Source organism: Magallana gigas, chromosome 4, assembly GCF_963853765.1.
Source record: "Magallana gigas chromosome 4, xbMagGiga1.1, whole genome shotgun sequence".
Taxonomy (NCBI): domain Eukaryota; kingdom Metazoa; phylum Mollusca; class Bivalvia; order Ostreida; family Ostreidae; genus Magallana; species Magallana gigas.
The window spans coordinates 47,389,450-47,417,128 of NC_088856.1; the positions used below are offsets into that span (position 1 = coordinate 47,389,450).

The 27,679-nt window shown below is 32.0% G+C and overlaps 1 protein-coding gene and 1 long non-coding RNA gene across 2 annotated transcripts in view; one reads left to right on the forward strand and one right to left on the reverse strand.

The window, feature by feature from the left end:
• LOC117682278 (E3 ubiquitin-protein ligase TRIM45-like) overlaps positions 1-27,679 on the reverse strand; it is a 178,374-nt gene that overhangs the window by 78,525 nt on the left and 72,170 nt on the right. The gene's annotated exons all lie outside the window — the stretch shown is intronic.
• On the forward strand, positions 2,057-2,989 carry LOC136274871 (uncharacterized). The gene is made up of 2 exons (XR_010713301.1): positions 2,057-2,295; positions 2,424-2,989. It is a non-coding gene; the product is annotated as an uncharacterized lncRNA (long non-coding RNA).

The window sequence follows — 27,679 nt, forward strand, 5'->3', positions numbered from 1 at the left end:
CTAAGTTTCGTTATAAACTGTTCTACAGTTTCTCTATCACTTTGTGTTATCTTACGAAATACGTACCGTTCATATGGAACATTCACTTTGTTTTCAAAATGTTTATTTAACGTTTTGACAGCCACGGTATACACACTATCTTCTTGCTCTGCACGGACTTCATTCAGCGTATAATAAATATCCTGAACTTCTGGTCCTGCACAATGTAACAGTAAAGGTTTTCTTTGTTCAGGGTTACTCACCCCCTTTCCAACCGCAAAAAGTTCGAAACTTCTATGCCACCGTTTCTAAGACTGATTTAACTGTGACGGTTCTGCGTTTGGGTCGAACTTCTGAAAACCATTCAGTTCAATAAGCGTAGCCATTGTATAAATTCTCCTCGTCGCCAGTGAAGAATATAACGAATTAAATCAATTCACGAATAGGTTTATTCATGACACATGTATACAAATCCACATCATGATCTCACGCACGCACATATCATCAGCATGGCTTTTTTCCCGTGCTCAATCCCCGGATGATACTCTCAAACAATACCCACAAAGAACCATAACTCTTACTCACATCACACTCATACATTCATACGCAGAGTTACTTCCCTTAGATCATATAAATATACTACATTGATAAGTCTACTTTGAAGAGAGGCTGCACTACATTTATGCCATTTTATAATGAGTCTATTTTTTTTAAAGAAAAAGTAACAAAGCATATATACATAAGTTTAACCTTAAATGATTGTGTACCTACAGCTATCAACAAATGGAATGCTGAGCTATGTGATATTTTGCCAATTGCAAATGATCTCTGTGTACAATATGTGTTTAAAATATGTTTAAGAACTACCAATGATTCAACTATTAATTGGTTACAACATATATATCTCCATAGAATTCTTCCTGTTAAATATTATCTTAAGAAAATCAGAATTACTACCTCTGACTGCTGTACTTTCTGTAATGATATGCCAGAAACTATAAAACATGTTTTTGCAACTTGCAAGACAATCAAGCCTCTATGGAATGCACTAAGTATACTTATATATGAGAAATGCAACAAAAATGTTAGTTTTGATGTTGGTAATGTATAATTTGGTGTTTACCCCTTGTTTGGGAGAACAGAATTCTAAACTTTGTAATCCTTTACACAAAACAATATATATTTTTATGTTTAAAACAAAGTAAGACGCCAAATTGTTTAGGGCTTTTACACTATTTAAATCAAAGATACAAGACTGAAAAGTATATTTATATTCAGCAATCAGAAATTGATGAATTTGAAAAAGCATGGTCTCCTTGGAATGATTTTATTAATCATCTGGGAGTTTAGAACTAACATGTGTACAATAATGCATCAATTTAATATTTTTTATGTTTTTCGTTTTTTGGGGGGTATTTTGTTGAGGTTTTTTTCTTTGGTTTGTTTGGTTTTTTTCACCATGGATTGCAGTTTTACTGCTTAGGAATAACTATCACAAGCAACTAACCTATTCTTTATTTTATATCACAATATGGGATGAAAATGTGAGTATGTGAGAAGTGAGAGAGTGAATATTTCATAAACTGATTTATACATGTATATTTAACCTTTGTTTACAATGTAAAAAAAATTAACACATACATTTCTTATTTGATTTTTTAACCTGTTCTAAGACCTGCTATTATAAGTTTGAAGGTCAAATTCTAAACTTTATTCCTATATAAAACTTTGAATTTCTGTTTGGGGTCCAAGTATTAGTGCAAAGGTCACAATCTGAAAAAATATGAGACATACCCTTTATTAGACATCTTGCATATTTATTTATCACATTGATTGTATCTTTTTTCTTAAATAAACCTAAAATCTTGAAAAAAAAGGCGTTCGTTTATTCTGGACGGCAATATAGTTCTCAAACAATGTCGGCGACATTGTTCAACGGGATACCGGGATAACGGGATACCGTTAGTCTGTTTATATTTGTGTTTTAGTACATTCTTGTTGTTCTCATTATTTCGAAAAATGAGTGGCTTGAACAAGAAAATTTAATTAACAATGTTCTTTTTTTCTCTTTTTCCAGGATGGAAAAAGTGGCAAGAGTGTCATCCATTATGCTGCAGAAACTGGGAACACTTTGTTGTTGGATTTTTTGCTGCAATACGGCACCATCAACATTCATTCCAGAACGTACAGTGGACTCACAGCAATCATGTTAGCCGATGGACGAAATTATCACGACATTGTGCATCAATTGCAGAAATACGGGGGCCACTGGAAAATGTTGCTATCGATGACTCTTCAGATAGTGAGGAAGATATGGTAAGATAACAGTCCCTGAATCTAAAATTAAATTTATTTTCTTCAGAAAATTTACTTACTTTACTTTGCCTTCTTTTAAATTCTAATGGAACTGATCCTAATGTTGAGTTTACTCTGTATTTTTTCAGAGTTGAAATGACTTTCCAATTGTCATGCTCACAACTGGGTCGGCCCAAGACGTCCCGAGATGACTCCCGGCACAATCTGTGATAACTTCGTCCCTACGAGGATAAATACGAGTCTAACTCTGGCAGGAAACTCAAACTACAAACTTTAATCCATGGTTGTGATTATTTGTAAAAAAAAAAAAAAACAACAAAACAACAATTTTTTCCAGTATTTTCATCTAAAGGAATACATGTTTGATATATATATGTATGATCTCGCAGTATTAGCGGGAAGTTCTGTAGGAAAAAAATGTGTTTTTTTACATGCATGAGATTTTTTTACCATGTGTAAGATATTTTGAGTTTTGTATGATGGGTCTGAACATCTTTGAAAATTTTGTATGCAAAGGTGCCAGCTGGACTTGCCCTATGCCAGTATAAAGAACTAATCGCTGTAGAAATCCTGTATATTTATTGTGAACAGTAGAGGAAGATCCACATTCCACTGTGTTGTTTTTATCTGTTTGAGAAATAAATCGAAAAATCAAAAAAATATTATGGTGTTTTCTTAAAGTGAATAAATGTATTTCACAGTGTATGTGTTTGTGTAAGATATGACACAGAATCTATTTCCCATATAAAATACAGGACTTTTATTTGCACGAGTACATGCAATATGTGTCCTTATAAAGTTGCATTTTTACCTAACGCTCAAGTAGTTTGCGAGATTAGGAAACGGTATCAAGTAACAAAGGAAGTTACTGAAAACTAGTAGATGAAGGAAAATGTGAAGTTACATTGTATGGGTAAAGGGTGTGTAATTACATTTTGCTGATAAACGTTGAAGTAACTTTAAATTATCATATTCACGAATCTTGTCAGTCAATATGACTTTTGAAAATAGATAATGAAGTATTTGTTTCATAAATCTTGGGTGTCAGTTACATCTTACACGGTGACATCTCGGTGAAATCATCGTCATAAACCACGATCATTATGTACCACCCTCCTATCTGGAGGAGAGACCACAATGCGGTATGGAAGCCAGATGCCAGGAAACAGGATTCATGTTGGGATTTTGTGAATAAACTTCCATTTTTTTTATCACTTTTCCCCCTAAAAATCCCAGTTTTGTTAACGGACTTCCTAATTGTTAATTTGAGAAGATTTTCAAGATTAATGTGTCCACTATCAATTGTCGTTAAGTGCTTGCCATATTACAAAAGGACAGGACTTTTCACGAAATAAGAAAATTATTTTAGCTGAGCATTCTTTAGCATTGTGTCCTAGTTCGGAAGAAATAGGATTGTTATCTTTGAAGGCAATTTTCCGGGCATTTTGCAAAATGTAGATAACAATGAAATTTGGTGTTCAATTCACGAAATCTTGTGACAGGCAGGAAGTTATAATTTCTTGATAGTGTCTTTTCAGAGATTCATTGAATCACCATCTTTATTTTCGCTACGACGGAAATTCACTTCAAATACCGAGAGAATGAATGCTGAATGTAGAGAGGAAATGCCTTAACTTTTGGCAGAACCCACAGATGACTGGGGGAACTCCGTAATGACTCAAGACATCAACGAGGCGTTATACAACTGCATTCGGTTTTATTGAATCATTTGCCAAAATATTGATAGATTTCGAGAAGCTGTTTTGAATAGTGATAATTTCCCCCCCGGGGTTTCGACTTCACGCGTGCGGAGTAGGGGGTGTCCAAACCTAGATAATTTTTTTCTGGGATCGAGAGAATCCAAGGTCTATTTTCGATATCTTTGCTATCTGATTTAAATATTTATTTAGTTTTCCAGAGGGTGGCACTGAACCCCCTTTTGATCCGCGCCTATGGGCCCCTTTCCAAACCCTCACATAGCTCGTGACACCCCGTACTTACATAATTATTGATGAATAGTTCTTGTTACAAACATCAAAGCTAAATATAAGAAAAAGCAACAAAGAACATTTTTATTTGCTTCATCATAAACACAACGATCCACGTGCGTTGGATTTCCCAACAGCACACACGGTTAAATCATGCAACAAAGAAGAACTTACTAAAACTAAAATAACTAAATATATACCTGACGACATCAAAGTACAATTACAGGTAAAACGTTTATATCAGGAAAATATATTTAATATCTTAGAAACTCTTCTTAAATAGTTTGAAATATTATATGAATTGTATCTATAATTTTTCATCGCGAGATTTTATCCTCTAGGAATAAACAAATCCGGATTAATCCATTTTTATCTACGGAAAAAAAATGTTCAAGTTTTTTTATTTCAAGAACTAACTTTATAGAATCTTTCATCTATAGATCGAAAAGTCATTTTTAATTAAGAATTGATATACATGTATAAATCTATTTCCTGCTAATGTTCGATTAATATTCTGTGGCTAATGCCCCGCATATACCACACCGAATTTGAATAAGTTTGCCTCAAAATATAAAGGAATCACTTCATTTCTGAGAAACAATTAAGTGTTTTTCGATTATATTTTGCACCGTCTTTTAAGAGCATGTCTACGAGAAAACCATGCAAATATGAAAAAAAGCTGCGGAAGCAAGTCTCAAGAATGAACAGAATTTTATCATAGATTTAAAGGATACCCATCTAGAGTCAGATATATGATGTTTGTTTTTGCACTTGATGTTTCTATTTATAGTAACGGCCAGTATTGCATTATGGTTAATTAGCCTCTAAAATCCAGAAAAGTTAAGAGAAAAATTGTCAAATTCAGTAAATAATTACAAAATGTATAAACAATGTTTGAAAAAAATAAGACTATATTCTTAAAGAGGAAGTTCAAACCTTTAATCGTTGCATATTTTTTTTCATACATCTATTTACACCATGAAGTCCCAAGGGTGTAAATGTTGGCAGGATGCCAAGAAATGATAATTATACATTTTTGTCAATTTTTCAGAAAGAATTTATCAAAAAATGGCACATTATTTTTTGAAATTTTGTGTTAATAAGAAACTGTTTGATGTATTGTTACAAATATATAAAATCCATCTTTGGACTCTCAAGGACTAAAAAGTAATAAATTAACAAAAACATCCCATTTTCAAATAAAATAAAAATTTGTTGGTTTTTGAAATTTTATTTTACAAGCGATTTTAATCCACTGAAGTCAATATTTGTAATTAAACATGAAAAAACCCACCCTATTTTGCTTTTAATTAAAAAAAATTAGTGGATATCATTGTTTCTCATAGAATTCTTATTCATTACATTTGTATTTCATTACTACTGTTAGAATTGTCTCCCCTGTTGCGCTCTTCTGTAGAGAAGGTAAACTAGTCAGAATGTTGACAAAGCTATACAAGTTCAGGTTCAGGCTACATGTGTAAGTATTGAGAAATGCTGTAAGTGTTGTTAATATATGTTATGATATTGAATGATTTTAATTGCACAAAAATTGCCCCATCTTGTTAGTGTTATTCACTATATCACATATAAACTGCTTTTTTCTGTCCCGATATAATTAAGCAGCACATTTGGACGAAATTTTAATCAAAATATACAAACTTGTGATAGAAGTACAATTAAAATAGATGAAGGGGAAATTTTCAAAGATAATCTCATTCACAAATTATCATATTTTACTCGAAAAAATCCACAAAAACGAGAACTGATTTCTTACAAAGATTTAATTTATAATGGGGTATGTTGAAAATGACAGATGTCCTACGGACCCGGTTTGACCTGAGCGTAGCCTGGTCACGCTAAGATTATTCTATCTAATGTTGAAATAATTCGGAATTCACTAGGAATGCATCGTGCAATTTTTCATCGTTATCATCGGAGTCTGTTGCAATAGACATCACATTTCTATACGTGTACAACTGTACATTCCACTGGCCATCTAAAAACTACCCTTTAGATGTTAAGGTTAGACTTCATGGAATCTTTAAATGACGGGGAGGGGGCCAGGGTTTTTTAAGTTCTTGAGAATGTAACACAGTAAGTACATCTGAAATTAATAGAGAGGTCTACTCCCTACCTGATCTCCTCTTGGAAAAAATTAAAGTTTGTACAGTCGTTTTACCGGTAACGAATATTTGCCAGTATCGAATGATTTTTAGAAAAAATATTGCTAAAAGACGAAGGTAAGCTTTTAAAAAATCCTAGCTAGGAAATTATAATACAGAAATAAATATTCTATCAGTGTGTGAAGTTGTTTGACATTTGCACAATTATTTACCGAATTGTTTACAAATTAAAAAGGTGACCCAGGTATGAGCTGCCGGAAATGCAAGGCAGAAAAAACGAAATTGTGAAAACAAATAAACCTAACTATGAAAATAAGTTTGTTATTGACCCCTATTTGGTGGATAATTAGTAATTATAATCCATTTAATAAGATAATGCATCATATTAAATAATAATGGAGCATTGAATGAAATTACGACCTCAAATAGAACCACGTGTAGTTTTCCTAGTTTCGGTTCACTGCAATAGAGGCATTATTTCGCTGGATATATTCACTGGCGTCGGAAGCAAATTGAAAGTGGAGGGGCTAGACTAATCCTCAGAAATATTGAGAAAAAAGTAATTCCCAAAATCATGGAAATCCTAATCCGTAATACTTACCCAAATTTTTTTTCTCCAAAATCATGAAATTCCTCATCCGGGGTGGGGGGGGGGGGGGGGGGGGGGGGCTGGGCTAGTATGCTTCTGAATCCAACTTCTCAATCTTTCAAGGTAAATTAAGGAACAATAATCTTTCCTGCGAGAAAAAGTGGGGGGCTGAACTCTCTATCATGCTATGTTTCTAATGGTTAGGTATAACTTTGTATAGCTAAGGCCCCCCCTAGCCCCCCCCCCCCCCCCAGCCCCCCGGTTCCGACGCCTATGATATTGATAGATATACGGGCAAAACAAAGGCAAATGACAATTACTTATCATCAATTACTATTATAGAGTGTTTTCATGAAAATTCAATTTCATAAAGTAACGCAAATGAAAACTGTTTAATTAAGTCCAGTTTCAATTTGACGGGATAACGGTATGATAAGAATAACGATCATATTATTTGTTTAAATGACATATTCCCACAATTATTTTTCTTTCTTCATTTATAAGTCTATTAACATGTACCTCTAGTACATTTTTGAAATTAATTCGCCTCAAATATTCGATCAGAAGTAATAGAGAGCACTTGATTCGATACTGGAAAACGAATTCGAAACTAGGAAAATGGAGGGGGTGTTGAAATTACTATCTCCGTAATTCATCCTTTATATTTTCGGAAGTTTGATTCTACATTTTAGAAGGACAAAGAAATGTGATTTAAACAAAAATAAAAACATTTGGAATTCCGATAATAATAGTCGCATGCACGACGAAACCGCATACTATTCGTTACCGGTAAAACGACTGTACCTTTTCTTAAAATTAAAATATAGCTGTAAAGGAGAAAATGAGGTGTTAGGTTACCCTTTCCCCCGGGGATCTCAACCTGCGAAAACCACTTCCACATTTTTAAAAATATTCTGTTAAATTCAACAAAGATATGTTTAATCATTTTTTTTCATGGAGGTGATCCTTTTGTTTTTGTTTGTTTGCTTGTTTTGTTTTTTTTTTTGGGGGGGGGGGGTTGTTTGGTTTTTTTTGGGGGGGGGGGGGGGCTTTGAAATTTGGTCCTACTTCCTGAATTAAAAAATCACTAGTTCAAGTATAAAAAATGAAAAGATCAATACATAATACACGCAGAGAGAGAGAAAGAGAGGGGGGGGGGGGGATTGTCAACCTGTGGTAAACAATATGTAAAATTATACACCAAAAGAGCCCGGCTTTAAGTATTTCAGTACTTTGAATTTTGTAGTTTTGCCTCTGTATTATTCATTTGTGTATCTAATGGGCACTCTGCTTGTCTTAATGTGTAGCACTGGCAAATAAGTCCACTTCAGCTTACAAGTATATTCAAATTCCCATTTTCCCATGATTTCTCGTGTTTTAATGACATTGATTTAAAAAAAAACCTGAAACGTGTTGAAGCAATCCTTCAGTTCAGTAAAATATTGTTTCGCTCGCGAATATGTCTGGTTTTTTCCCATAATATACATGTTACAATGTATAGCTAATGCCAAACTACAGATTCTGGAGAATTTTAAAAGTAGAAAAATGTCCAACTTTAAGACAATATATTTGCAATATTATTGAGAGTCCAAAGACAGATTTTTGATATATTGTAAAGATAAATGTCCTTTTATAACTAGAAACAGATTTAGTGAATTTTCTGACTTTTAAGCATTTAAAAAATGTATATTTTCACAATTTTACAAAAAGTTGGAAACATGCCAGATTCGTGACCTATCTGCACTTAACAGAAAGAATATATGGGAATTCTCACAAAATGAATTACACAAGTGTACCTTGTTAGTGTTAACTCTAAATGACTTTTTGAATTCATATTTAAACTAAACTCAGAATTCTTAACAATAATTTGGTGAATTATACAAAAAAAAATTCTTAAAAGGGTCAAAATGCTATTTTTAGTAACAGTGCTGCAGAACCAAGTTTAGACTGACCACATCAAAATTTTTTTTATGGCAAATTAATTCATATAGATGCACACTGTTACACACAAAATACGAAGTTGATCAGAGAACCTTGCTCCCACCACCTTTTGCATGGTTTTCTCGTAGACATGCTCTTAACATAGAAAAGTGCAAAGGAAAAACTAAAAAATACGTAGAGGTAATAGCATTCTTAAAATAGAAGATAAATTTAGAATGTTTAATTTGCGGTGTTGTAAATGTACCGTGTGATGGAAATGGAAACCGCCAAACCACAAAAACACGAATACAACACTGTTTTAAGAATTCCGAAATTTTTCTAAAAACCAATTATTCACTGTGTTGAACTTTATCATACGATGATAGACAGAAAAATGGTAATGTTAAAAAATGTACCATCTACCTATTATTATGTAGAGTATATACATTTTTAATTACGAGAAAAATATATATATAATGTCAGGTGCCTGTGGTCTAAATATACCAATAGAATAGAGTTATTCCAACAGATAATGATACAATATAATATTATCTAGTAATAAAATTTTGATCTGCTGCTACAGACACATTATTGATACATGTATGTATAAATTAATTCACATCGGGTAATTCATCATTATACATGAATTTAATATAATTTGTGTTACCAGCTATCGCTGTGCTATGATAAAGCACTAAACCAAATATATTCTAAATTTATTTTTGATTTCAGGAAACGGGATATACATTTTTAATGAAATGAATAAATGGCTCTGTAACATGTAAAATCCGGACACATTAAACATCGAAATTTACCGTTTGAAAATATAGACGTTGTGCATTTATTTGTCTATAACACCAAATATAGCCATGAAATTTTCAGCAAGCAGGTGTTTTCAAAAGCTTATATGCATATTCATTCTAACCATTTTTGTTTAATTGCATACTAATTGTCGTAAAGACGAATTAAGTTCTCTGAAAATAACAAACGCAATATGAACGGTTGTACATTGGGTGAGGTGATCAGAGTACGTCTGTGTTGATCTATGATAAAGGTAAACGATGACAGAGTGGAATATTTACTTTAACTAACATGTTTAAATATAATATATCCGTATAATGTTAACTTATGTATGTACAGTATTTGAATTCTTCAAATCTATTTGGAGAACAATTGTTGAACAGTGTATCATAAAAAGAGGTTCCAGCATTATTAAATATTCGATTCAAACAACGCAGAAAACTGCAACATTTCCTCCTTTTTTTTTTTTTTCTTTTTTTTTTTTTATCTTTTTTAAGCTCTCAATTTCGTGCAATGCCTTGTTGGCATCATTGCACAGTCAGATTATATTGTAGGACGAAACATCTTTGATAAGACTGTACACATATTTAAGAATGATTTATATATTTTTTATAGTACGTAGATCAAAGTAAGATATAAAAGGTTTACATTGATCCACAATGACAATGCAGCATAACGGAGATGGAACCTTTCGCCGAAAAATTCAGGAAATGTCACGAACTGGTTTTGTTTCGCCATTTTCATATTAATGTCACATGGAGCTCCGCAGTCTGATGTTTAACGTACAATAAACCACAACCTTACAGGGACGTACAGTGGATTAAAGATATAAGAATGCAGCAGTCTTATAGATGATTACATGTTAATTAGATTAGGAAGTAGATGATAAATGATGAATTCATTTCGTCTCCTACAAAACGCGGAGTAAGGAAATTAGCTATCATTCATATTTTTGGTTAGATCTCGAGATCTTTTTATTCATATTTCAATGGGCATAAATAATATAGCTTCTGTTATGTAGAAATAAACCCTTATCTTTCCCTGATGGAACAGAAATCAAAATTAACCATGTTGATTTCCGCCATTAGCCATGAATATTTTTGCTAAAAGTGAATAATGATGAATGTGAAAAGAAACGCATGAAGCCCCGAAGGCGAATTCCGAAGTACATGTACAACCCCGACTAAGTACTGTTATATAGGTTATACTGTCAAATTAGAATAAACTCGTATTTTCGTCTCCATGAAAAATTCAGCAAAGGGACCTATTACCGTCACTTATACATGTCCTAAGAAACTTTTGCTCGGTGGTTAAAAACCTTTTGAAAAATACCATTTGCCATATGTGTTTGAGATAAAAAGTTTAATACGATTCATACATATAAAAGTAAGCCCTACACAGGACGTTGTCTTGGAGGGTGAACGATCTGTAAATAGGAGGGCGTTCGATAGGACATTACCCTTCGTTTGAAATCATCTAAAGTAACAATTTTTTAAACAATTTTTTAACTTCTCCTCTCTCTCTCTCTCTCTCTCTCTCTCTCTCTCTCTCTCCTCTCTCTCTCTCAATAAACAGTTAAAAAGCGTACAGTACATTAGCTCTGGAATGATTTCATGTTTTTATGCAAAAAAAAAAATAATATTAAGAAAAAAGATTTCTTAAATTATGATAAGATGTACTTGTTAATAACAAGGAAGAATCTTGAAATAAATCATACAACATTCCCAGACGTGCAGATCCTTAAAAGGGAATGCCGAAACGAGACCCATTTTTTCTTTCACTGCTATCGTAATATTTAATTTTATGCTACATGAAATGGGAAACCCAACTGCTTTGAGAAAGTCCAGAACCTTTTAAACATATTGTAATATTAGAGTAGGTAACCAATTTAAATACCCACCGTAAGCTATATATGCATAATTTTAGTTTTCATTGTTATACCATGTTCTAATTTCTGACCAGCTATGATAAGAACTATATTGACGGGGTTTTAAATAGCAACCGGCATATGTTTATATATATATGTGTACATGTAGATATACCGGAGATCTGAAAATTTCCACTGCTTGCATGATGTCCTAAATCAAGTAACTTACTTCATTGCACTGCTATACATGATTATAGCCCCCCCCCCCCCCCCCGGCATGAAGAATGCAGTAGCATTTATGAAATATTTAGGAATCCATGGAGACAACGTCCAATAATTTTTCTTTAGAATAGAAGAGATGGTATGTATACATCGATGCTTGGTAAAAGGAGCAGATTCAAATGGGGTGGGGGAGGAGGGGGTAAGGGGTCAGAGAAAGAGAGAGAGAGAGAGAGAGAGAGAGAGAGAGAGAGAGTGGGGGTGAAGGGACCCGGCCGCTTTCCTACAAAGGAATTATAATTATGCTCGGAACCACGCCTCCCTTTAAAAAATGGCCTCCTTTTCCCTCCCCTGTGTGATGGTGTGTACTTGTATTAACTCTATCACGACTCGTTACATGTACTCTGAAATCTTTGTCTCATTTTTATAACAGTTCCATTGCATTAGACGGAATCGATACTTTTCATTAGTATCCACGCCCATCCTTTGCATTTATCCACACCCATCCGATGTATATTCCAACTTTATGATTAACCGCAATGCAGAAATACATTGTTTGATTAAAAGTTTTCATCAGAACATAGAACAAGTTATTGTCACAAGCTCTTGGGCATGGATACCCCCGATCTTAATCTATTGAAAATAAAAAAAATATCCGAGCCGAACTCACACTAAGTCTTATTTCTTATCATGTTTTTATTAAGTATGTGCATAATACTTCTTCGATAATTCAACTTATAAGTCCTTTTTTAATTTGCTTGTTTAAAAAAGCGTATTTCGACTGATATGATACAGAGAGAGAGAGAGAGAGAGAGAGAGAGAGAGAGAGAGAGAGAGAGAGAGAGAGAGAGAGAGAGAGAGAGAGAGAGATTTCTTTTTATGTGTCAGTCGAAAAATGGGATTTTTGAAAATAGCTCAAAGAATCGGAGAGGTTTCATTGTCTTAAGAAATAATATGCAAACCACTGTTTTCATGTTAGAAAGTGAGTATCAGCCTCAGATTTTTAGAAAGCAAAAACAAACGTGAAATGGGTTGGAGGGGGGGGGGGATGGTAGGGGTGTGCCTATGGTTATTGTGAAGCTTTCATAATGGAAGCCTCTCCACTGAAATCCAATGATCTGCAGATTTATTAATGTCTGATTTCTGATTTGATTTAAGACAAGATAATGATGCTCGCTGCATGTAAATAACAAAGACAGAATTGGATTTGAAGGAAAATTTGAAAGTATATTATCTTATAAGATAATTGTTTACAACTTTCACATCAGTATTAAAATCAAAACTGTGTTCAAGAATTATTATATTTTGTAAATATTTGATTTCGTATACAGAGTGCTGTGTGTTATGATAACCGATAAATCAATAAACTCTTACTGATATTTTTAATTTCAAAAATTTATTCTCATTATTTATAGATGCCACTATCCGTGAGGAAAATTTTCCATGGCCCTTTATATAGAAATGAAAACCAAACAATATTTCCGGGATGCATGTTATTTTTTGTATATTAAATATCTAAATAAGTAGCTTATACTGATGATTTTTTTTTACCAAACAACAAAATCCTTGTTTTGTTGAATAATAATTTAGCTGTAGATCTGCAGCTACGATGTACATGTAGGTAACCTGTTATAAGAATAAATTTAAAATAAATCAACAGAGAGAGAGAGAGAGAGATAATGTTCGTTCCTATTACTATTAGATCTATGCAAGATATAAGAGAAATTTAACCTGGGCACAATCGAAAATTCATCATTATTTATCAAAGTGAACAACAGGATAAAATAAATACGTTGAATAAAAACGGCGACATCTTTATTACAGGCTAGCTGTTTATTTCGATTATTAATTAAGGAAGCTAAATGAAGGATTGTCTGAGTATTTATATCTAGAAAGGAATTGTTACAACAATATTTGTAATTGCGCATTTATCAATGGAAAGATATGCATAAGGAATGTTATACGTGCTATCTTACAAGTATTTTGTTTTTTGATTCAGCTATCAACCCCATCCCTCTCCGAGAAATGTTGTATATTAATACATTTCATGAACCAGTCCTGTGTAATGTGATCTATTCGATTTACGCTGTGTACAACAATACAACAAATTGATTTGCTTAGCGCTAACATTTAACCAAGTTACACAAAAGCGATTGATGACATACATGTACACTAAGGAATTAGAATCGACAAATAAAACAAATAATGAAATTGTCAAGAACTCTCTTAAATATATATGTAGCCTATAAAATTTTAAAACACATAAAAGTCTTGAAGTGTATTATCAAGAAATTTAAAGCATATTTAAGATAGTATGTTTTTATATCTTGCAGGAAGGAAAAATACTTCATATGAAAGATCAGATTTTGCACAGACAGATATAAGTTGTCAAATTTACTTCCCCAAAATGTTAAAAATCCTGAATGATGTTGGAAATTTTATAATTTGGCGTAATGTAATAATGTAATGTAATGTAATATCCTCATTATGGGATCAAACGATAATAAATTCTAAATGTCCATCGTATTAAGCGTGTGAAGCATTCCGGTGTCGATCCTGTTATGTTTATTAATGAATCTGATTAAAAGTATCTCCTTATTCTTATCTAAACGTACATGGTATATGGTGTAAAAGTAAAATTCGTCATTGATATTGTTCAACCCCACTGTATATTGTTATGCAATATGTTCAATTTAAACTTCTTCGCTACCCCCTCTCCCCCCCCCCCCCCCCTCCCCCTTTGCACCCAACAGTTACAATATAACCAAGTCATGCAAGTAAGGCGCTAAATTTACAGGTAAAATTCGTTTCTTTTTACTTTTTGTAATATGCAAACCTGATTGAAGCCACGTTAAAAGACAAAAGGGATATATACAAGGACAAAGATAAAGCAAAGATTTCGAAGCTATTTTTAGGTGTTATTTTTTCGGACATTTTTATAGTCAACACAGTGCGATTTAATGATATCATTAAACCGAGTAAAATCACACCATTTTCAGGGATGAAACTTCCTCTTACTTACTATCCCAGATGTTAATTCAATAAAAATATGCAAAACTGTCGGCATTGGATTGCATGTATAATTGCACGTGGGTGAAAATATGCCATTCAAAACTACACCCAAACACTACAGAAAATTGAAGGAAAAAAAATCCCCTTGTATCGTATCTAAGGCGTGTGCATTTCTTATTGTAAAGTCTTGGGTGCTGCATTGGGCAATGAGATATTTAAACATGCGGCGTATTGTCAGATATAGACGATACAGGTACGCGGTAATCCTCTTCGATTACCTGTTCACCTCGTTCTCGTTTTTGACATCAAGAAATTGCACTTCAGTATTGCATGAAGTAGCGATCACGTTTTCATCTTTCGCAACTCCAGAATTTCGTAAACTTTATTCATGGTATGGTTTCGTGATAAAACATGGACCTTGATGATCGATTAGGAGTGCAGTAATTCACGAATAATTTCTTCTGAGAGAGAGAGAGAGAGAGAGAGAGAGAGAGAGAGAGAGAGAGGGGTCTAATCTATTTAGTTCAAAAAACATATTCCACAAGTTCTCTCTTGAATAATACTACCGTCTTCCCCCCTCAAATTATGAACACATCAAGAAAATACGAGAGAGAAATACCCCCAAATATTTTCTTGGTCTGAATAAATTTTATGCAATTCTTTGTGATTGTAAAGGACCGAAAAAACAAGTTATCGTTATTTTTCTTAAGAATTGTTACAAAACATTGTGAACAATATTTAAAAGATATGTAGGAAGTGAAAATCCTTTTATGGATATTTGTATGGAATATCAAGTGGAAATTTTACAATTTTGATCGGCATTTAATTTTTTAATTGAAAGAAGGAAAATTCCATTTACGGGAATAAGATGACAGACATATATGTTTATAAAGCTCGTTATATAAACAGAAAACCAAAGTTTTAAAGACTTTTTTGAATGGGCGTATTCATAAAAAAAAATTCGTTTAAAAACCTGATTTCTTTTACATAAAATGACTTGCAAAATAAACAAGGGCGAATTATTTCAATCATGTAATATTATTGAACCGCAAGGCAATGCCCATACTGTAATTTTTTTTGTATCAGTAAAATAAATTTTCAATATTTATGAAGTTCATAACCACTAAACTCTGTGATCAATGTGCCATGGAGATGTTTATAACATATATAATTACAGCACTGATCCAGCATTTATTTCCTTCTTCGTCAGATAATTCTTCCAACTAATAGTGTGTGTTTTGAAAGCCCATCAAATATAATATTTGATATATAATAAAAAAAAATTATAAACAGATCCAACAACCTTCTACGGTATTGTTGTTCTATGAACTTTGTTTTAATTCTAGTTCAAATTTGATAGGACAATTACAAACGATTACATCATAACCATTCGTATGTTCGTATAAAAATTCAAATGTACTGTAACAGAATGGTCAACGAATTCTAAAATATGTTATTTCAAGATTTTCCCCTCAGAAAATTCAAAGCAAATGCCAATGATTGAACGATTTTTGCTTTCAGTATTGAAAATTTCTGCTAAATTTGTAAATCACAAGTTTTTTTTAACTGGAAAAGTCGATCATGTCTACATCTCAAGAATGTAACTATATCAACTGCTATCTTTTCGACTTAGGTTTTAACCCCGAAAGGTTGTGCTAAAATATAATGCCATCCTACTACCGCAATATCCGTTATTGAACCGTACGATGTTTCTATTCATTATTTTACCGTTAAATCCCGCCACAATGTGACCTATTTCTGTTTGGAACTTCCATCGTACGACCTTTTTTTGATGAATTGAGAAATGTAAAACTTGATCACATGCATTTTACTCAAGCCCTATTCCGATAATGTCTATTGCGAAATTCTTAAAGCAAACAATATTTGGCACGCCAATATTACGACCTAATTATGACGCTCGCCATTTAGGAAAATTTGAAATAGGAGTATTGAAACTTCAGAAAACATGATTCCAATTGCTAAAGAAACGAATATAGTAAATTTTTCCTGAAGTGACTGTTATTGTTCATCTGATCGATGACGTGCTTATAAAAACCAAATAAAACCATGTGATTTAAATTTGTAATATAAGAATACAACCACGTCTATAAGTTGGTTTTTAAACCTTTTTTGGATAAGAATCGATACCTCAATTTAAAACAAATTGTAATGGTAAGCGGGACACACTTACAGGAATTTGAAACAGATTTTTAAATCAAAACTATTTGCAAGTTTAACTGCCCTTTAATAAAACATGCCTTAGTCTGGTCCTTCATTCAAAGCGCAGGTTTTATGGTACCAGTAATAAGATTTTAGTGACATTTTCAAATGAAAAAAACCCCATGGAAATTCCATTTTGTTTTACCATGGACACGGAATAAATAATGTTCCGATTTGCATATCCATTTAGTTTTCTCCAAGGTGTTGTTTATTAAACCAAGTAGTATAGCAGACTCGTATATAGCATGCCAAACACTTGCATAACATTCAAACGAAATTTTGCAAATGGCATATGAAAGTATTTCAAAACGTTTCCCTAGCATTCAAATATGTCAAATAATGTTATTGCATTTGTCGTATGTTCTTGAAAGTAATCATTTAGTGAAGGGAAAACAAGGGTTGGTTTATAAACATCAGCCTTAAAATAAAAATCAATGCTTCTGAACATGCAGTCGTCTTGGTGTTTTTTTTGTTTTGTTTATAGTACACTATTAATTAGCATAAATGTTCATTATAACTAGCCGCACAAGTAAAAACTAAGCATCAGGCGGTCTTCGTTGTATTTTTCTACCTGGTTTCATTTTAGGAAATAAAGGATTTCGTTTACAGAAAAGAATTTACCATTCAACGTCTTTTAGAAAAATACATCTTTAACATAAATTTAAATCTTGGTTTTTCCATCCATGATAATTATCAAATGGTTATTATCACAAGGTGATAATTTATCTTCTGGAAAACAAAACATTCCCAGAAATCGTTTATTTGTTCGTCGCCGACCGATTTCTGTCAGATGGCGGATGTTCGCAGCTACAGAGGCAACTGGGATTTTGGAAAGAAAAGTTTACAAAATATTAATGCAAAATTCAGGCTTCCAGATGTTGTAGTTTAATTTCCAAGAAAATTTCAATCAACAATGACAGTGCATCTCTTCATAGGCCAAGGGCATTTAAATAATCGGAAAAACCTTACCTTCTCTTTGAAACCCTTTTTATACAGAAGCATTGATATTCTAAATATGAATATTCAATTATAATTAATAGAAACGTTTTAAAGAAATAAATAAAAACCCCATATCTGTTTCTGCATATGGACCTGAAGAATGCAAGACAAACGACTAGATATAAATAGATAATGAAAGGTAATAGTTCATCTACATAAACAACACCATATTTGGAAGTATATGTTTGTTGCAGGAACATCAGAACCAATACAACGCAAACCCCATGGTTAGAATTAAAAAACAATCTTATTGGAAAATAACTTGATGACGTGTACACGATCTTTAAAAAAGATGTTTACATTAAGCTATCGATTAAGTATTTACGTAGGCTAATCTACTTGAGTTTGTTTACATGTTTAAGTTGTTTACAAACTTTTAATGAAATGAATACCGACAATGTAAACAACCCTCTAATGATGGCTGCATCCTGGATTACAATACAAGATTATGATCAGTTATGATTTGTTTGGTTTAATTGCAATGTGTACAAATATGCATTTTTTAGGAGAGATGTGCAATGCATCGCACATGGTGCAATGAGTTATAACTGAAACTGAAGGATCTAAAAAAAACTCGGATATTAGCATCAGCTCTCTAAGGCTGATTAAAAATCCACGGCCCCAGATTTGATAGTTCTTCCTGTTTTCTGACAAGAGTTCTTCCCTGTTCTAGATAATTTAACGCTTAAGGTCGTTAGATCTGAAAGCCGGTAAATATTTAAAGCCTTCGGGATTTCCCCCTATGAAGTTTCAAGGTCAACTGTATATACTAGTTGATTCAAATCTTGATAAGAGATATTTTTTGAAAACAGTTTGCATTTGCAGGCTATGCAGCTGAAAGTTTTCCAGACTGCAAATAAATGTTCCATAAATATAACATTCAGTTAAATCTTTGTCGTATGTACGCTTTTTGAATAATGCATACTTAACAAAAGTGCTAGATATGTATCACATTTGGAATCCAGAGGTTTTATTTCATCTAAAAGAATGCAAATATATGAAAACATGTCAAAAGTAGTTCACATGGACTTTTCGTTAAGACAGGATTTTTCTCTAACGTCTATTTAGTGTACAGGCATCTAATTGCCCCGGCCCAGTGTATGAACTCAATGTCATCTTGGTAGATGAAGATCACAGACTTACCAGTATGTCATTATTATAAATGCAGTGTAACAATAAACATTGGAAAATAATATGATATTAGAGGAAATTCACACTTAGCAGGCTTTGACTAAAATCTTTCGGATTTCCCCACTGCTTTCATATTTACTGATGTTAAAACATAAAATTTTCTATTTCAGTTTCACCTTCAAGAAAACTACTTTATTTACAAAACCTGATATAAATCGATTGTGCATGTCTAATTCTAAGGTTAGTAAAATCTGTAGACATCTTGTACAAAAGGGCATTTTTGAGTTCACATTTAACAAACCGAAAGGAAAAGAAAGAAACCTATTTCGGAAAATTAAAGCGCAAGTTTAGACATGTAATATCATTTAAGACCAAAGGTATGTTGTTCGAATCAGGACAATAACTATGTCTGGCGTTTGTGAAAACCCTTTATTTTCGTTTCCATTGACCATGACCTACAAAAGCAACCTTTAAGTTACCTCCTGTAAAGTATAACATCAAATTTTTTTCATGGGCTTTTAAAATGCATAAGGAAATGTACTGTAGAATGTCTATGAATGACCTGTATATGGTTCAACTGAATAAAATAATTATGGTATCTGTGAAAATGAAACAAAGTATATGCACGGCGGCTTGGAATCAAGAGACAAGCATAACACATGGTAAAACATTATAATGAAGTATTTTTTATGCTTGATCTAAAGACGCCAAGAAGTTCTATATTGCAATTTCAAAACTAATCCTCCGATTCTGAAGCAAACTTTGCACGAAAGGCAATTTAATTGTTTTACCACGAGAAGTTATTATGCTTGAAAAAACGGCAGCTGTTTAGTTCGCTTATTTATGGGTTTTTTCCCATTTATTTATTTATAGTGTACTAATTAATGTTCGACTGAAATAGAAAATAAATTCAATTTTTTCCCATCTTACACATAGGAATCTTTCCTCCTTTATTTAGAATACAGCAGATGTTGTACAGTGTTTGATTTCTTACAACACACGCCGTCTTGTTCATATAATGGATTACTACATTTATAACTGGTCTTGAAACAAAACGAAACTTGATGCAGCAAAAATAGTAGTAGCATCCGCACTTAAGTGCTGAATTGTAAAAGTGCAAACAGTCATCCCTATATTTCGCCCATAATTGGCCTTAATGGGCCCTTGAAATGATGAAACTTCCTTAGCGCATTTAATATCCGTTATCCAAAGCAATATTTCATTGACCAAACTCACTACCAGCAATTGTATATATATATATATATATATATATATATATATATATATATATATATATATATATATATATATATATATATATATATATATATATATAGTTTTGGGAGACGATAACACAATACTCTATTTCTTTTGAATTTAATCCAAAGCGCTTTCGCCTGATCGGCTCTTCAGTGGATTGTTAAAATGATTCCTTACTTGTCTCTTTACGTCAAGATGGCGTCATTCATTAAATAGTTTGAATATCTAACAGTTTGAAAAAAAATCAATTATACTCATCGCGTCTTTTAATGTGGAAAACCAATCTTTAATTAGGGAAAACCAAGTGTAGTGATAATGAAGAATTGAGACAGTACCATTTTCTTGAATTGGTATTTACCATTATGCAAATTTACTGCATAGCCAACCAGAGTGCCGTGCAGTCCCAGGCTATCTTTACAATCTTTTGTTACACTAGGAGAGGCTGTACGAAAAAAAAATGATCGGTTAAGAAACCTCCAATTCTCCCTAACCTGTCAGGTTGATTGCCTTTTTTCTGCACCACTTTTATTTTCATTGTATTTCGTTTTTAAATGATTTTAGCATGTGTACTAGTTTTAGCATTTTTGTATTAGGGAGACCCTTTTTGTTTTATACTCTGTAAGTTGTTTTTCTAGTCAACTCTTTGTGGGTCGTCCAGCCACTTTTGATGTATATAATATTGTTCTATATTCTTGTGTCATTTTTAGATAAATGACAATATTTTAACTATTACGAAGTGTTATTGACAAGGAAATGAAAACAAACAATGTTGCCTTGATCGGTTAAAAAGGGGTTTTTAACATAAAACATAATAAAATCAATCAGTGTTAAAGCCAGACTGAGTATATTGCTTTTTGCAATTACTGTGCAAAAATATATATTAATCAAGAAAGAAATCAACACGAAGGAAACCCAGGAAAACTTAAAAGAGTATCTAAATATTGAATATAAATATAAATATTTAATTGTATATAAGTTAAAAGCATTTCTGAAAATCTAATAGAAATCAGAGAAATCCAAACCAATACCAAAAGACAGCATTGATAACTAAAGACAATTTATTTATTTTTGTATGAAATTGAATAACTCCCTTGAAAATTGTTCATGTGCCTAAATCATCGGAGGGCAAACGAGTTTATATTCATATAGTTCAATAATAAGTGATAAGGCATCTGAAAGCAAGCATTGAACCACTCATCGTGGACGATATGATAACTTCAAATCATATTAGAGCAATATAAATGAATTAGAGGGCAATAGTGCAAGTTTGATATATTTTGGGATTATGTATGATTATTTTAAGAAATAACAGATGCAATTAGGAATCAGGTACTGTAATTTTATGCATCGATAAAATTATTTTTCCCGTCCGGTGTTTTAAAAAACGCACGTTAGTTTAATTTGTTTTGAAAAAATATACCAATAAAGCTCTAAAAAAAACCAAAAATAAATCTTATATTTTCTAAAATTTCTGCTACAGTTTTATGCATTGGAGACATCATAGTTGTTCGACTCAACCAAAACCTGTGTAATTATTAAATTTTACTTATCTCAATGATTTTAAAATTAAAGTAAAATAAATTAACGCAAGAGAAATATAATAAGATATGTATATCATGGCACCCTAAAAGATAGAGAATGTTGTAAGTAAAAAGAAATAATGAAACCAATTTAAAAAAATAACTAACATAACAAATTATACTATTTGTACAAAGGTTTTGATAGATATCTGAACTGTCAACCTGTAAATTAAAGATATCATAGAAAACTGTGTAATGCAACCAAGTATAAAGATGAGCGTGGTAAAAGAACAACAACAAGTCCCTCGGTATTCACATTAGATTTTACTATACTAGTAAGAGGAAAGAGAAAAGGAGAAACTGCTGGGGAATATATTAGTAAGTATACTGCGGGCCTTGGTTCAACCACTTCACGTGTACTTCACATATCTCCTCAGTGTCTTTTTCTTTTGAAATATAAACACTCCTTGTTTGTTTCTTTACGTCAAGATGACGTCATTAAAATCATATAAAAGTTTGAATTTCTAACAGTTTGAAATAACTGAATTATATTTATTACGTTTGTAGATGTGGAAAATCCAATTTAATTAGGAAAACCCAAGTGTATAGTGATAATGATAATTTGAGACAGTAGCTTTTTTGTGGTTTATAAGAATCATCAAAACTTATCCGTGAGATAAAACCATTATTCTTTTGGCAAATTCTGTTCGAAAATATGTAAGTATGAAATTAATCAACACGCAGGAATTGCAATGAAAAACATAATAACATATTAATGAAATAATATTTATGAAAAAGATTTTTAGAGATTTTAAAGAAGTATAAAGCGTTCTTACAAATCTAATGAAAATAAGATGAAGTTAAATCTATACAAAACAGAGAAGAGAATAAAAACCTTTTAATGATACTAGTGTACCACTGGAGACTTGGATATAACATATCATTTAAAATAGATGAATGAATGCCACGGTATGTTGATTAAAGTTACATATTATGATAAACAACATTAGATTAGAATCTAGGGAAATGATACATGTGTCTATGATTACAATAATCATTTTGAATTGTGCGTTTTAAAAACGCAAAACCCCCAATTTTACAAGTATATCAATCTTCATTTAGATACCAATAAAGCTAATATAAATATCAAAATTAAATCATCTCTGTTTCACGAATTTATAAAAACATCAGATCTGGTAAAATAAGAATAAAGTTCAACATAAAAGAAATATACTTAACGATTACATTTATCATGACAGCTTTCAAGAAAAATATTATAAGCATAAAACATATGAGGTAAAATAAAATAAATTCAAGCATACATTTTAAGTCGTTGTATCTACTTAATATCGATCTTCGAACTGCCACCCTGTAAATTGCAACTTCAGCATACTCGAATATAAAACCATTTTTTGAAGAATAAAACACCTGGAAAGTAAACATACCATAATATTTACATTTTCCAGTGTCTTTGCATGTGATAACTTTACGTATCGATTTTGTACTATATAATCCATAACTTCAAAATCAGGCGCTTACGGGGTTTGCTTATTTAAGTTTAAATATTTAATCATATGATGGCTTATAAGTAATAAGGAATCATTCTTTAAATATAATAAGGTGATAATTACGGTTGGGGCGTGATCAAACTATCATAAAGCCCTTCGGGCTTTATTAGATTTGATCACGCCCCGACCAAAACTATCACCTCATAATACTCAAAGAATGATTCCTTATTACTTAAGTAAGAAAATATTATAAGTGCAGTATCACACTTTCCAAGACTTTCACTAATACGATATTAAAATTAAAATTAAGATATATCGTAGGAAAAAACTTTTAATACAATCAGATAAAAAAATGAGAGTCAATATACAAAACAAGTCCCACCCCTTTTCCAACAATTAGAATAGATTTAACCATAAGTGGAAGAAACTGAAAGGGAAAAGACTGGTATACTACAGTCGCTGATTCATCCACTCCATGTGCACTTGTTATTCATCCTCTATGTGGTTTTTTGTCGAAATATAAAACATCCTTGTTTTCCAAGATTAGATCAAATGAAAAATTAATCATGTCCTGTTAAATATTATCTTAAGAAAATCAGAATTACTACCTCTGACTGCTGTACTTTCTGTAATGATATGCCAGAAACTATAAAACATGTTTTTGCAACTTGCAAGACAATCAAGCCTCTATGGAATGCACTAAGTATACTTATATATGAGAAATGCAACAAAAATGTTAGTTTTGATTTTGGTAATGTATAATTTGGTGTTTACCCCTTGTTTGGGAGAACAGAATTCTAAACTTTGTAATCCTTTACACAAAACAATATATATTTTTATGTTTAAAACAAAGTAAGACGCCAAATTGTTTAGGGCTTTTACACTATTTAAATCAAAGATACAAGACTGAAAAGTATATTTATATTCAGCAATCAGAAATTGATGAATTTGAAAAAGCATGGTCTCCTTGGAATGATTTTATTAATCATCTGGGAGTTTAGAACTAACATGTGTACAATAATGCATCAATTTAATATTTTTTATGTTTTTCGGGGTTTTTTTGGTATTTTGTTGAGGTTTTTTTCTTTGGTTTGTTTGGTTTTTTTCACCATGGATTGCAGTTTTACTGCTTAGGAATAACTATCACAAGCAACTAACCTATTCTTTATTTTATATCACAATATGGGATGAAAATGTGAGTATGTGAGAAGTGAGAGAGTGAATATTTCATAAACTGATTTATACATGTATATTTAACCTTTGTTTACAATGTAAAAAAAATTAACACATACATTTCTTATTTGATTTTTAACCTCTTCTAAGACCTGCTATTATAAGTTTGAAGGTCAAATTCTAAACTTTATTCCTATATAAAACTTTGAATTTCTATTTGGGGTCCAAGTATTAGTGCAAAGGTCACAATCTGAAAAAATATGAGACATACCCTTTATTAGACATCTTGCATATTTATTTATCACATTGATTGTATCTTTTTTCTTAAATAAGCCTAAAATCTTGAAAAAAAGGCGTTCGTTTATTCTGGACGGCAATATAGTTCTCAAACAATGTCGGCGACATTGTTCAACGGGATACCGGGATAACGGGATACCGTTAGTCTGTTTATATTTGTGTTTTAGTACATTCTTGTTGTTCTCATTATTTCGAAAAATGAGTGTTTCTTTATGACCAATATCTAGGTATTGAATTGACGGTGTTTATTGGATGCTTGATCCTTTCCTTTGTGACGTCATATTTGGTTTGATATATTTTTTTCCATAATAACAGCTTTAAAGTAATTATGTAAGGAATTCAACATGTTTTGGATATTTGATTTTTAAACTACGGGAGAAGAAATTTAAGATATTTATAACTCACTTGACATCAATAAAATAGGATGTCTAAAGCATGCATGATTACGTTTGTTGGGGATACTGTAGGCAATGTAGACATATTTTCTAAGTGAAAAGAAACATGTTTAATTTGAAAATAATAAACAATACAGCCTACTCAGGATATATTGAAATTCAGGGGACAATGCAAATTACTTCAATATATCCGTATTTTAATATAAGCGAAATTGACAGACGTTAAGCCGTCAATTTTGTAAGTTTAATCCTGATGTAAGCATAGAAAACCAAACCCGAACAAACTATTTTGTCATCATTTATTAATTACAGTGAACAGATTACATGGAATATTAGTTCTTGAAAGTTTGATTAAAATTATATCCGTAAGTTTTCTTAGTTTCATTTTGTTATTATCTTTAACCTCATCATAATCTCCAGTCGCATTCTTTTACGTTTTAGAGAAAATCACCAGATTCAAACACTTCAAATACTGCTGAACACTGCTTGTATATCATCGTAAGTGTACTTGCGATAATCTCAAAATCCTTAGCTATTTTGAATTTAGGCTTTTTCCTTTTATCAATAGCCATAACTAGCTGATATGTAGTGCCCGAAGATGAGTTTTTTCTTCTCCGTGGAGTTTCCATATTACGTCTAGCCTCAATACCTCCGTATACGTAGCAAAAAAATCAACAGTGAATAAATTTTACTATTTAAAAGAAGTATAAAAACACACATGATGAGAACTTATCAATTCACACCTTTGTATATCAACCGGTCAGTCTGGCATAATTACTGTCATCAACCGTGACGACAGCCGACAGGGAGTACTTCAATATAACCGTTATAAAAACAACTATTTATCCCCTATGTGGACCGATCAGTGGCTTTAATATAAGCACTATTTCAAAATAGCCGATTTCATTATATCCGTTAAATTAATGCAAAGAAAATGATAGGCAAAACTGGGGATTTATTTCTATTTCAAAATAAGCGGAATTTCAAATAAAGCGATTTTAATATAAGTGCAGTAAGCTGTACTTATGAGACTTTTTCCTCATCGTGTTGACATTGTGTATAGGGCCGATTCACATTGCTAAACAAACCAATTATTATAAAGCATCAGTGGAAAAAAAAATCTAGTCTTGAATTTCGTAAACCTGTAGGCATCTTTTCTTAACAAGATCTTGACCTCAAAAAACTGTTTTGCTTTTTAAAAAGGTTGCTAAAGTTTTGTGCTGTCTTCAATAATATCTGACTTTGAAACGAAAACGGTTTCTTATGTAGAAATTTACCCCGTCAACCATAACAAATTGCCAGAATGTCAATTGTCTTGAATTGAATAATATAATCAATCTGTGGTTCGTTTTGAACATTTCAATAGTTATTGTGTAGCTCTGATGTAAACAGAAAATGTGTAACCTGAACTACTATGTGACGAAAGAACAATATTTCGAAAGAGTATGTATAATTGTGTAATTCACTGATCTACGCAATTTTTACACTCGATTTGTTTTTTAATTTAAATATCAACAGAGATAAAGAAACTGGTATCCTTACATCATAATCATTTCAGTGTTCCAATCAAGTGATTTATTGTTTCCTCCTCCCAAGCAATATCGATATTGTTCTCAAAATTGAAGGCCAATAGTTTTTATTCTCTCTTTCGTTATATTGCAATCGTAACATACCCTAACAAAAATGTGACTCATTTGTTTGTCCTTAACCTTAACGCTTCACAAATCACTCTAAAAAAAGGTAGATATTTTCAGCTGAGGTTTAGTCATTGTATCTTTTAATCGACAAAAAGGAAGGCGTTCGTTTATTCTGGACGGCAATATAGTTCTTAAACAATGTCGGCGGCATTGTTCAACGGGATACCGTTAGTCTGTTTATATTTGTGTATGAGTACATTCTTGTTGTTCTCATTATTTCGTAAAATGAGAGTTTCTTTATGACCAATATCTAGTTATTGAATTGACGGTGTTTATTGGATGTTTGATCCTTTCCTTTGTGACGTCATATTTGGTTTGATATATTTTTTTTCCATTATTACAGCTTTAAAGTAATTATGTAAGGAATTCAACATGTTTTGGATATTTGATTTTTAAACTACGGGAGAAGAAATTTAAGATATTTATTACTTACTTGACATCAATGAAATAGGATGTCTAAAGCATGCATGGTTACGTTTGTTGGAGATACTGTAGGCAATCTAAACATATTTTCTGTGTGAAAAGAAACATATTTTATTTGAAAATAACAATACTTATGAGACTTTTACTCATCGTGTTGACATTGTGTATAGGGCCGATTCACATTGCTAAACAAACCAATTATTATAATGCATCAGTGAAAAAAAATCTAGTCTTGAATTTCG